Here is a 14,167-nt window from a genome sequence, read left to right as displayed (position 1 = left end):
ATTTATAGGGCACGAACTGGTAATTAGTTATTGACTCTGTGAAAAACAAATTATTTATAAAGCATTTGTTCTATGATGTCACATGATACAGATGAGCTTTAGAATGACCCATGACCTTTCAAAACAGCTTAGTTTCTACCTATACACAGAAGTCCCCAGTGGCTGCAATGCTACTTATGAGAAATCCAGTTCTAAGTCATTTGAAAACAATCATCCTGAGAAAAGATTTTCTTAAAAATAAGCTAGTGTATGTGGTGAAATAATAGCTGAGAAATTGAGTTAAAGAAAGAAACAAGAAGATTTGGACAAAGATTTTGTTTCAAAGCAATAACAAATAAAAGTTTGTGAATTTCCAAATGTTCCATGTATTCTCTGCCCAGCTATGCCTACTCTGTCCTTGCAGTGACCTTGAATGGTTGCTCCAAACCTATTTCTTTTAAATTAATTAATTAATTAATTAACTGGCTGCATTGGGTCTTCCTTGCGGCACATGGGCTTTCTCTAGTTGTGGCGAGCAGGGGGGCTACTCATCATTGTGGTGTGTGTGAGATCCTCATTGTGGTGGCTTCTCTTGTTGTGGAGCATGGGCTCTAAGTGCACAGGCTTCAATAGTTGTGGCACATGCGCTCAGTAGTTGTGGCTCATGGGCTCTAGAGCACAGGCTCAATAGTTGTGGCTCACAGACTTAGTTGCTCCAGGGCATGTGATATCTTCCTGATGCAAGGATCGAACCCATGTCCCTGGCATTGGCAGGCAGATTCTTCACCACTGCGCCACCTAGGGAGTCCTGAACCTATTTTTGATATGTCTTTGGATATGTCCTTTCATCTCTCTGCAGATCCATTACTATTTTCACTTACCCCCACCTTAAAGGAAGCATGTTTCCAGGTGCTGCTGGTGCTTGGGTCAAGGTTAAGGGATATGTGAAAGTTTCAAGATGGACTTAAAATTCCAAAATAAAATGAGTGCTTTCAAAAATATTAGAAAAACAATTGCCTCCACCTTTGACATTGTCACCATGTCTGCTGTCCATGTAGTCATTCATTTATTCTTTCAGTCAGTGGTTCTTTAAGACTTTTATGTGTGCTATTTTGCATTTATCTTGGCAAACAGTCAACCCTCACAGAAATAGTGGCCGTGGCCTGGACCTCATACGAGCTTCTTAAAAGACTTTAAAAATATTCTCTGGACCAAAAAGACACCTGAACCTGCAAAAAGTACTTAAATAAATGTGTCCTTCAATAGCCTTAAATAATCTGTTTGTGGGAAACCAATAGGATTCTACAAAAGAGAGTAATCAACGGTAGAGACACTGAATGTGGAGTTTTGTAATTTGAATTTTCTACTGGTGATCAAGTGGCTGATAATTTTAAGTGAAAGAGGAATAGGAGAGGATCTCTCCAGTTCTCAGCTCCTCTTGTTGATGGAAAAATGTATGAAGGGAGGGTCACCTTGCTTTCCACTGTTTCCTTCCATCACAAGATGGCAGTGTTTCTGAGCTTTGCTGCTGTAGTAACTTGACTTAAAATGGAATTGGGCAGAACTGCTGTAGGGAAGTCAGAATCCATGACGAGGAAGAACCTTAGCGTGTGAAATAAAACCCACCAGCAAAGAAAAATGACCTGATTGTTCAGGAATCTGCATTTCTGGAGGGTGAACCTGTGCCTAAGTCTTGAATATATTTGAATGTTTACAATTCAGTGACCTTTTCTAGAACTTTCAAAAGATAAGAGCTGGTAGACAACTTGAGAGGAAAGGAAGGTGGTGAGGCTGGGGAATAAGCTGGGGTGAGATAATGAAGGGAACTGCGTACTGGACTAAGGGGATTGGATTCTGGTCCTCACTGGGGAGCCAGTGGTGGGTCTTTAAACAAGAGGAGCCGCAGGAATAATCAGATTGTGCTTTGGAAAGATGACTGTAGCAGTATTTTGTAGGTTGACAGTGGAGGGGAGGGAGCATGTTTAGATACTAGGGGCTGGCTCGCTAGTCAAGAAGCAGAGCCCATGGTTTAAACAAGACTTAATGGTCTAGATTGAAGCACTGCCAGAGAGATGGAAAGAGATTTGAATGGTAATTGGAAGTACAGTCAATAGGACTCAGTGATTGCTTTGGGCTTTGAGAGAGTCCTAAATTAGGTAACTGGGTAGATAGTCACCTTATTATAACTAAATTAATTATATCAGAGAGAGAAAACAACTGTAAGGGAGAAAATGGTTTATTGGAATTGGGGGTGCCTGGTGCCTGCAAAATATCAGCTGGAGAAGACTAGTCATCAGATAAGAACAAGGAATTAGCACTTGAGGGAGAAAGAAAGCGTGTCATAGTTCGGGTCCGGATAGAAAGCTGGGAGCGGGCAAGTACAGGGGTGTCAACGGTGGAGGACCGTTTATTCCCTAAATAATAATTACCATGGTAATGACAATATTCTCTGTATGGTGACTAATATCTGCTGAATCTTACAACAATTACTTTCATGTAAATTGTGTCTACAGGCATCTTGATTAAAATGTCCTATTTGTAGCATTCTGGACACACGTAACCCAAGTAAGAGAAATGTCTTTGCTGTACAAAGGCAGTTTCAAGGCAAGTTGTCTAGTCCTCTTCCCCTACTTCCATCCTGACATTAACCTTTACATCCTCCTGAAGTTTAAAGCCATCTCTGGGCAAGAAAGTGAAAAGGGAAGAAAGCCAGGGAAAGTGGTTGTCAAATGCGCCTGTGCACCAGAATTACCTACTGCTCTTTAAAATCAATACTCAGTGCTCTGTGGTGACCTAAATGGGAAGGAAATCCAGAAAAGAGGGGATATACGTATACATATAGCTGATCCACTTTTCTGTACAGTAGTAAGTAATACAACATTGTAAAGCAACTATGCTACAATAAAAATTAATTTAAAAAAATGCACATGCTTGGGTCCTGTCCATAGAGATTTTGATTTAGCAGGTCAAGAGAAAGAAAACCAGGAGATAAAGTTTTATGTAAGCCACAGGCAACAGATTTAAAGGAGGGACTGGTTAGTCTTGTCTAATGCAGCAGAGAGACCAAACAAGATATGTATTAGAAGGGCCCTAAATATGGCTGCTGGAGACCCACAGGAGCCCTTGCAGGAGAATTGCCATTGGGTGTGAGAGGGCCAGATCATTTGCTTGGGGGGTGCGTGTTCTTATGACTCAAGGAATGGAATCTGTTGATTGGAATGGAATCTGGGTTTATTGAACAGCTATGGAGACCCAACTGAGGTTGGAACCTATAGATTTGAAATGGCGCCAACCTGCGTTAATTCAGTACTGTTTGTTGTGGGCCTTCGGGATAGAGAAGTAAATACAATACACAAGGATCTGACATTTTAGAGTGGGGTGGACCAGCTGGTAAACAGGGAACTAAATAAAGCGGCTATGAAGTCTCTAAACCAGATTGGATCTGCATGGCAGTGAAGCTGTCCTCTGAGTCCCACTAGACTTTGGTTTTGGCCATATTGCGGCATTATTTATCTTGTAATGTAATTTTTTTTTAAGTTATCTCTTTCCCTGAATAGATTGTGAGTTCTTCTAGACAGGGAATTTTGTCTACCAGATTCTTCTTTGAATGCTTAATACACATGCTTGATAGGTCTGGACGGCTTCTTTCTGGAATGCCAGCTGGAAAAATTTGGCTCTCACCTGCTTCGTGAGAGCCCAGTATGCCCCAATAATCTGCTTATTCAGGGAGCAGATGACTGGATGCCCCAAAAGGCCAGGCAACTTTTTTGTCTCTACAACGGAAGAGTGATATTAGATCAACCCTCAAAAATAATGACAGAACTGAATGATTTAAACTGTTCATCTTTATGTTGGTTTAAAGATGGCTGGAAGAAACCAACAGGAGATCAGCAGTGGATTTAATATATTTAGAATCCCTCTGCAAGAAGTGAGGAAAAGCAATTTTTATGCAAATTTGAAGAGAAAGAGGTTAAGATAATTTATGACACAGTAATTTATTCCTCCAATAACATAGGAGATAATTATGTATTTTTCCATCCTGAGACATTATTCTTACTGTTTTAAGCCTCTGTCTGCAAGCTCAGCCCACAAGAGGAAGTTTATATTCATTTAGATGCTTTACCTTGGGTACAGCTTTGTAGTTTGACAGCCAGGCTTTCTGGAATTAATAGAGAGAGCTCAGATTTTCTTTTTATTCAATTTTTCTTTTAAAATGTCTTTTGATTTCAAAATTACTCACCATAATTTTTTTAAAAGTTATGTCTAAAGAAAAAACTATAAACTTTAATAAAATTTAACTACTGTTTTTCGTATTTATCTTTAACTGCTCTGTCTTTACTTGCTCTATCAATCAAATAGTCCAAGGGTTGGGTATAACACTTCCTAAAATTGACTAGCTAGGGACCGCTAAGATTTTATGAGTCCACATTATGGCACTGGAAAATTCTGGAACTTCAGTCCAAATTGGAGATGAAAACCTCCCTCTGACAACGTGTCCTTAATATTTCAGTCGCTCATAATTTCTCTCAGCTTCATAAATCAACAACCTGCTCCCCTTCAAGGCTGCTAGTCTAAATATAGATATTAGAATTTCCCTGTAAACTCCTTATTTGGAATTTTGGGTGCCTTTCTCCTTACAAACCACATTTCAAATGGAGTATTTGGTTGCACCTGCCTAAGTTCTGATCTGGACAGGTTGGGCAGGTGAGTTTTTCTGGGTTCCTGTCGCGTTGCTGGCTTCAGGTAAATATTGGACACAGTCAAGAGATTTCTTGGTACCTTCCCAGCTGCCATCTCACATCCCAATCCACTTTCCAGCATCCTTCTTTTCTGTCCTTCTATTCTTCTATCTACTTCCATAAAAGAGACAAGGTCCTTTCTCAAAAAACACAAAACTCTTTAACAGAATTTGTTGGAATTTAAAGACAAAGTTGCAAAGCAGTTTTGCTATAGTCAAAAGCTTCCAAAGTAGTGTGCTTTCTACCTACCCACTTAATATTTTTTGATGCTATTTTATTATTATTATTATTTTTTGGCTGCGTTGGGTCTTCATTGCTGCCCGCAGGCTTCCTCTAGTTGTGGCTAGAGGGAGCTACTCTTTGTTGCGGTGCAAGGGCTTCTCAGTGCAGTGACTTCTCTTGTTGCAGAGCACGAACTCTAGGCACGTGGGCTTCAGTAGCTGCAGCATGCGGGCTCAGTAGTTGTGGCTTGTGGGCTCTAGAGGACAGGCTCAGTTGTGGTGTACCGGCTTGGTTGCTCCGCAGCATGTGGGATCCTCCTGGACCAAGGATAGAACCCAAGTACCCTGCATTGTCAGGTGGATTCTTAAGCACTGCATCAAAAGGGAATGCCCCTACACCCTTACTATTGTAAGGCCTTGAACTGTGATCCTGCCTCAATTCTAAAGGAAGCACCATGAGCTCTGCTTCTCTCTCTTTTTTTATCTTATTTTTTTAAATCAAAGTAGCTGGAGACACTCATTTACATTATAGTTTATTATTTACTGTATTTGGGGGCCAAAGTCATTTTGATATATGGCAATTTAAAATAATTGCTCTTCTCAAAATAGAAGGGAAATTAGCTGGCCTGCTGGATGAGCTTGTATAGGCAATATGTCTCCATGTGTCAGTTTCCCGCCCCCAGCACCACCGGCTGGAGTCCCCATCAGGGACACAGACGGATGCAGTCATCCCAGGGAGCTATAGATCTTGGGTAAGTTAACTGGTCCGCTTTTGCTTAGTAATGAGGAGAATAATGTCTCTGGAAAATGGGAAATTGGTATCTGTCACCTCTCAGCAAATTGATGAGTGATTGCTACTGTTTTGCATCGCTGTAGGGTGAGCACAGTTTATTAACTATTCCTCAGCCCTGAGAGTTTAGTGTCGCTCCTATCTTACAGGCAAGAACCTGAGACGTGTGCAGTAAAGCATACTTGTTGAAAACTGATGGTGAGCAGGGTTCTGAGAGTCTTAGGACGCTAGCCTTACCTGCTGTGAGCAGATAGAGGGAGGGCATGGGAGGCGATTTTCAAGGTGATGCTGTCTAGGATCCAAGATCAGAAATCAAACTGCTGGCAGGAATTGGCTCAAAATACTTTATCTCTTAGGACTGACTCTGGTTCCCCAATTCCTGAAATCAAAATTCACAAATACCAATGCCAGTGTTGCAAAAAATGTGGCAATACTTTCAATAACTCCTGGTTTTGATTAGGAATTTATCACAGAGGAAAAAGAAATGCTGGAATTATCTCAGACAAACCATTTATTCTTTAAACAAACCCGCTGAAAGGAAGATTCCAAGTTGTCAGTTATTGCTTCATTCTTCTGAAAAAAGACACTTTGGGTAAAATAATCTTCCTCTCGGGGAGAAACTAGGAAATCATGAAGTTGGAAAAGACATTAAAGGTAGTCAGCTCCAAACTATCATTTCATTTGAAGTTACTGGGTAATAATGGAAACACTCAATACTAATTGGGCAGAAAATGCCTACTTTGGTGATAAATAGTGTTACTGAAGATGTGTTTTTAAACTGCAGGTCATGACCGCTTAGTGGGTGCAGGCCAGCATTAAAAAAAAAAATGAAAAATAATAGTACAAATGAGGAAATATCAGAGTACACATCACATTGTAAGGGGAGGCAGGTGTCCTGAAACTATTGTTCCAGTTACCTTATCTCTGTGTGTGTAGTGGCTTTTGATATAAAATGTATTTCTTAGAGGGGGTCAGAAAAGTTTGAAATCTACCAGTGCATTTACATTTGAGAATGAGGAGATGAAAGGAAATAGATTCCTTGCCTGTGTGTTAGCAGGTTTCCTGCCTCTTGGGCCAGTAACCCCCCATTGAGTTGATTTCATGGGCCATTATAGAACACATAGATTGTTTCCACATTCAGGATTTATTTCTCTCCACAATATAACCAGACCCCCATTTTCCGGGCTGTTGGGCCAAGCACTTTGCTTTAAAAGTAACCTTTGTGTTCTTAATTCCTTTCCCAAAGACTCTGTTCTCTACCTCAGATAAATTGTGGCTACCTCTCAATTCTACACCAAATGCTCATCTAGTTAAGGTTTTAACAATTGTAACTGGATTTTATTTGCACAGTATTCTTTTAACTTTTTAACCATGAGTGCTTTTTTGTTGCAGATATTTTTCTAGAACATTTTATACAAGGATAAAACTTTGAATCATGTATTTCAATCAAAGGAAAAAACTCATCTTGACATTGTAAGAAACACATTCTCTGAAAAGAATCTGCCCAGATTTCCAGCTGGAAATAATCCCTGGAGATACTGTTGGCTAGAAGCAAAACCTATGCTGTGATAACTTCCGCCTTCTTTGCAATGGGAACTTCAATGTCTGAGAGAAAACAGAGCGGCTGGAAACCTAGGTATTCACTATGGAGAAGGCAGGAAAGAGGATAAACTGGCCTTGGCACGATCCAGGGATGTATTAGTTTCCTATTGCTGCTGTAACAAATTACCACAAACTTCGTGGCCTAAAAGAACACAAATGTATTGTTTTTATTTTACAGTTTGCGAGGTTAGAAGTCTGACACAGGTCTCACTGGGCTAAAATCAAGGTGTTGGCAGGGCTGTGGTCCTGGGTGCTCAGAGGAGAATGTGTTTCCTTGCCTTTTCCAGCTCTAGAGGCTGCCTTAATTCTTTTCCTCATGGCCCCTTTGCACTGAGCTCTGCTTCCATGGTCCCATCTCCTTCTCAAACTCTGAGCCTCTCATTTCCTGTTTCTCTTATACCATCCAGACAATCTCCCCATCTCAAGATCTGTAATTTAATCACATCTGCAAAGTCCCTTTTGTCATGTAAGGTTCTGGGGATTAGGGCATGGGCATCTTCTTGGGGAGGGAGGTTATTTTACCTACTGCAGGGGATTCTGGGGATGCCTATCTAGTGGAAGGGGAAAGCGAGGTTCCAAATCTGAATAATCCTTCAGTTTACCTGGATCTGTGACTATGGCTTTGCTGCTGGTGACATGCTTGCAGAGGAAGGGCTGGGTTACCGGAATCCTTCACTCTGGGCGCCTGCGAAGTTCAAGAATTTGTAGCTGTGGCCACTCTGCAGCCTTGTATAGCTCTGCCCTTCCCTCATAGGCTGCACTGCACACTTGCTCACAAATAAGCAATTGCCTGTCTGACTGCTGCTGGTTGCTTCTGAGATTTGAACATTCATCTGTACCCCGTGAAGGCCTTTATCATTTGGATTTTTAAGTATCTCCTCTATACTGCATTTTTTCTGGCTGTTATATTTAAACTTCCCCATTACGCCTGGATTGGAGATGAAGGATTAAAAGAAGGAAAGAACAGGGAACAAAACCCACAGGTGAAGCAGGCAAATAAAAACATATGAGAAGAGAGGCTGAAAGCCTTCAAAGGAGATCTTGAAGATAAAACACACAGCAAAAACGCAGAAGCTGGGTTCATAAATAAAGTAAAGGGTTAGAGGTAAAAGCTCATGAAGGCAGAGGGGAAAAAATATACATTTGCAGATACAGGAAGTGGTCTTTCCAGAGATGCTACTGCAAGGGCAGTGATGTCCCTGCTGTAGGTACCCTGGAGTTCAATTGATGGCTAAAACACTCAGGGTGCAGTGGTCAGAATGGAGACTGCTGACCGTGGGATTCAGGCCTGGTTTCCTGCAGGACTATGGTTTACTAATTGAATGCATCTTGCCAAGCCGAGAGCTTCTGGAATTTCATTCCTCTGTTTTTCTCTTTTTTTTTTTTTTTTGCACTGGATACAAGTAGTTATGGGAAATAAGAAATTGACAGTCAGCAGAAAAAAGTTGAGGAGCACCTAAACTCATGAAGCAGTTTCTACCACGGCCCCTGCAGGGACACAATACTGTTTTTTGGGGAACTCACTAGGCAGAAGAGACTCTCCTGGGATGTCAGGGTTCTCGAGTCCTCAAACTCCAAGTCTGTGGCTTCTCAAAGCATAGGCTCTCTCTTTGGGATTTGCTTGGATTGTAATTTAAAAACTCTTTAAAAGTATTAAGCACTGATTCACTCCTTATAAATTATAGTAGCTATAAGAAAACTGTATGCCTTGAAGTGGATACATTCAATGATTATTTAATTTGTGTAATATCTGCCTAATTTTCAGGTTTGTTTCAGGACCGATAGTATTTTTATCATGAATTGCTGAAAAATTTTTGGAAACCGTAATGAAAATGTCGCCTTAGACACAAAAGATGTTTATGTCAAAAAAAAAAACAAAGTGGAAATATATGGAAAATGTAAATTGTGATGATAGAGATAAGTGTTTTCCTTCAATCCCATGTGTTCAGAAAGGCCTGGAGCATTCCTATTGTGATTATGCTACTGTGTTGTTGATTATACTAACAGACAAGGTTGACATTCGATTTTGCATTTCTCTTTGCAGACACACACCGCTAAATCTAAAGAGTCAGGGCAACACAGTCAGATCCTGTGTGATCCAAGCAAACTTAAGCAGCAGTACTGCCAAATCCACACATGTTCCATGAGAAAAATAACTGAGATATTGACATGGCCAAAAATCTGTGGCCCAAGTTTTCTTACCAAATGTCTGTGTATTGAGGGAGTTTCTCATAGATAATACCTGTACCCGGTTCATCCCCATCTGTGTGTGCTAATCGTGAACTGTGCTTGAATCCAGCAGGATCTATTTATTTCCAAAATAACTGTGTCTTGATCAAATAGGATTCATGTGTGCCTGTTGTACTGAGGAGACACACTGGGCCGGATGTGGCTCTTTTCCCTGACTGCCTTGATTCAATGGGATCCAGGCATTTTCCAACTGAACAGCTGTGGCTTGGGGAGAATCCAGGTGTTTTTCTCACTGAATATTTGTGGGATTGGCAGGGCTCTGGGTATTTCCTTTGCTTTCTCTTGCCTGGGATTATTATAACATACATTATGTATATGTATTTCAGTGAACTTTGCTTTGTCCCAGGAAACACATCAGCTTCCTTTACTTCACACAAAGGGCAATTACACCTAGAAAAATATGGGCAGGCTTAAACACTCTTTCTCTTTTTCTTCTCTAGCTATATCCTTCATGCTGTCTTAAACAAATATATGAATATTCTAAAAATCCCTTTGAGTGAAAGCAAATCAATTATGTTTCCACACTGAATAATTATCTACTTATAAGGCATTGTTTTATTGGAATGGGGGTGTCACACCTGCTCAGACATCTACTTGTTAAGAATCTGTTGGACTTGGCTTTGATTGCTGATTGAAACAGTAAGTCAGCCTCCCTAGATTTGGCAATGCATAGACTCTATTAGAAAATGGTGTGTGGTTTTGGTTTCCACATCTTATACAATATATAGGGAAATTGGAAAGAGTTCAGAGAACAGAAACAAAATGATTAAAGGGTTGGGGAAATAAGAAGCTGGGATCATTTCATCTAAAGAAAGGCTTTCAGGGAAAGCAAGATGGGGGCCGGGGGGCACGGTGTGTGTGTGTGCCCGCCAAAGACAGAGTCAGAAAAGCCAAATCTTAAAGGCTACGTGTTTGAGCAGGTTTGATTGGCCTTTGTAGGCCATCTGGAGCCTGGTGAAGGGAGTGGGGAGAAATTGGTCTGCCTTACCAATTACTGGGAAGGAGAATAAGTAATTTAGGAGAGAGAGGGGGATTGGGGGGAAATTGGGCAGGAATTACTTTAGCTAGGGGTTCTGTCTTAGACCTACTTATACCATAATCTTCAAATGTAGGGAGAACTTTAGTATGTAGCTCTTACATTCCAGTTTCTCCAAGATTTGAAAAATATGATGTGATATAATATACCTAAATCTGCTTAATGACAAGCCAGGTTTTACTTCTCTTCAACCACATGATGAAATGTTGCTATAAAGAAATTATTGACCAGTTTTTCTCCATCTTCTTGAAGAATCAGAGGAAATAACTGTATAATGATACCCAAAACAGTGACTAATACTCTATAAAATTAAATCATATGCTGCTGGGTTTCGAAAATAGAACAGGTATGCATAGAATCAGTTTTCAACACCAAAAAAAAAAAAAAAAAATAGGAAAAGGACTATCACCTATCTCTTTGGGATGGCTTAGGTACTAAGGTAGGGAGGTGTGCTTGATTACCTATCATGCAATTACCTATCTGGACAAGATCCCCATCATGTCCAGGGTCATAATTTTAAACCTTTAAGAACACAAAATATATGTAGATATGAAATACAGACAATGATATTAGACACTAAATCATTTCCTCTTATAAAGCCCTGTATTAGTCAGAATTGTCCAGAGAAAAGGAACCAAGAGACATACAGTAATTGGCTTAAAGGATTGTGGGGGCTGACAAGTTCAAAGTTGGTAGGGCAAGCCAGCAGGATGGAAACTCAGGCAGGATTTCTAAGTTACAATCTGGAGGCAGAATTCCTGGAAAACCTCAGATTTTGCTCATAAGGCTTTCAGTTGACTGGGTGAGGGCCGCCATATCATCAAGAGTAATCTCCTTCACTTAAAGTCAACTCCTTAGATCTTAATCACAACTACACAATACCTTAACAATATTTAGATGAGTGTTTGACCGAACAACTGGGCAACATAGCTTAGCCAAGTTGATATATAAAATTTAACCACCACAAGCTGCAAACACTCTTTTTTTTTTTAAATTTTTTTTGGGGGTACACCAGGTTCATGCAAACACTCTTTAGTTCATCTTTTTAGAAAGATGCCATATGAACCAAAGATAGTAAGGTTAGTCCCTGCAGTCATAGTATCCTTCCTAATCTCGGAGGGTCCTCCCCTTAAGGGAGAAGAAGGGAAGAAACACTCCATGTTCCACACAGTCCTCCTCACTTACCTTTAAGTCCATTTCTAAATAGCTGATTTCTTTCTAATGAGTTCCAAGGAGCCACTTCATCGTGGCTCTTCTGTGCCATCCCACCATTCACCCAAGCATGCTGTCCAGTTCTTCCTTCTGTAGTTCCGTCTTTCCAAAACTCTTACTATCTCACTGTATTTATTTCAATGAGAATTCAGAAGCAAGAAAATCTGCTTTAAGCAGAGAATCACAAAGATGATAAATGACCAGTGAAGAGCTCAGAAGACCATGGACACCACATATACCACCACTTATACCCATGTGACTTTGATGAAGTTACTTGCAATGCCCTGAACCTCAGTTTCTTCATCTGTAAGATTGGGATAATTATAATTCCTTTCCTGAAGGGTTAATGTGAAATGCTTTGAGCCCTTAGTATCTACTTAGAGTATTTACATTAACTGTTGCAAAGTGAAGGATTACCTACAGTCTGGGAGAAAATGATTTTGAGGAAGACTTCCTGTACTACTTAAACCAAGTAATGGCCAGGGGAAGATCTGCTCTGGATCTTTCTGCCCCTGATAGTTTCTGTTCATGAATCTAGGAATTTTCCATCTTCCCTCTCTACACACTCAAGAGGGCTAAGAAGTCAGAGTTTGATATTACTGATAATCCCCAAACACTTCACCCCTAAAATATTTAATCACGCAAACAACAGAGGGCAAGAGAAATGATATTTACTGGTTGCTCTCTATATGTTAATCCATATACATTGTCTCATTTAAGGCTCATAACATCCCTGTAAATTAGATATTATGATCCTCAATTTAGAGAAGGGGAAACTGAGGCTTAACAAGGTTGAAATAACTTGCCCAAATTATAGAGCAGAACCAGGGTTGCCCAGCTTCAACACCCAAGTTCTTTCCAGTTACACCCTGATGCTTCTCTCAAGAGGGCAGATATAGACCTATTTCTTGCAGGCTATTAGCTCCTGTGCTATCTAAAATTACTTTTTTTGCATATTTGAGAAATGCTCTTATTTCTTTCACTCAGCTACACTGAATTCTTAATTCTAGAAGGCTGCTCAGGACATTCAATGAAAGACATTGTGAAATGGGCAGGAGACCTTGAATTGCACATACTGAAAGAGAGAGTCTAAAAATGAATGGGAAAATAGATGTTTCAAGTTCCTGACTTTTCATTTGTTTTGAAACTAAACCACTGTTTACGATGAATGCGTCAGTGAGAGATGTGGAGAAACTAGCTGCTTTTCCTTTATTTTTAGACTCAAGTAAATATTTCATAACAGTACAGTTTGCAAAATAAATTGAAGTTCAAAAGGAAGTTCAAGAAGCTCCATAGAATGTTAAAGACAAGTAAACCGAGAAGATACAATTCATCACAATAAAAGATCTCATGCCAATTAATTCTGAGTTCTGGCTTCAAACCCTTTCTTGAACAGATTATCCTTCCATCTACTCTTCAGTTCAACCAACCATCCATTCAGTCATCCATCCAATAGATCTTTAGTGAACAAAGACTCACTACATGGTAGGTACTCCTCTAGGTTCTGGGATAAAGCAGCACTTAAAGTACATGAATAGGGTTGAGACCACAATAATCTAATAAACAAATGAATAAGACAAGCTAATTTCAGGTGGTGATATGTGTTGTGAATGAGATCTAATATGAGGATACAGGGTTTAAGGTGGAGAAGTTACTTGATGTAGGTAGAGTGGTTAAGGAAGGTCTTGAAGCAGTTGGAATTTGAGTTGAGGCCTGAATGAGAAACTGCCAAATCTTCACAAAGCAGAAGAAAGAACTCCCAGGCACAGAGGGGATCTCACAATTCAAAAGTACTGTCTTAGTCTGTTCAGGCTACTGTAACAAAGTGTCATAGACTGGGGTGGGGGGTGGCAGGGTTGTAAACAGCAGAAACTTATTTCTCACAGTCTGGAGGCTGGAAGTCTGAGATCAGGGTGCCTGCATGGTCAGGTTCTGGTATGGGCCCTCTTCCTGCTTGTGGACTGTTAGCTTTTTCTACCTTCACATGGTGAAGAGCTGCAAGATCTCTCCTCACTCATTTGAAGGCACTAATCCCATGACCTCATGTAACCTAAACACCCCAAAGACCTGGTCTCCTAAAGCCATCACACTGAGGGGGAGGGTAGGATTTCGACATACAAATTTTGAGAGAGACCAACATTCAGTCCACGAAAGGAACTAAGAGCAGAAAGAAGGCAGTAGAGCTGCATGTACAGCAATGAGGTCAGAAAGGTGGATAGGACCATATTAGGTAGAGTCCTGCACGGTTTGAAGGAGTCTGAATTATAATCCAAGTATAATGGAAATATATTGACAGGTTCTCAGCGGGGGGTGACATGATTTGAGTTAGTTTTAAAAA

The sequence above is a fragment of the Hippopotamus amphibius genome, chromosome 3, assembly GCF_030028045.1.
Source record: "Hippopotamus amphibius kiboko isolate mHipAmp2 chromosome 3, mHipAmp2.hap2, whole genome shotgun sequence".
NCBI lineage: Eukaryota > Metazoa > Chordata > Mammalia > Artiodactyla > Hippopotamidae > Hippopotamus > Hippopotamus amphibius.
The sequence above is the reverse complement of the archived record's forward strand: the minus strand, read 5'-3'. Positions refer to the sequence as shown.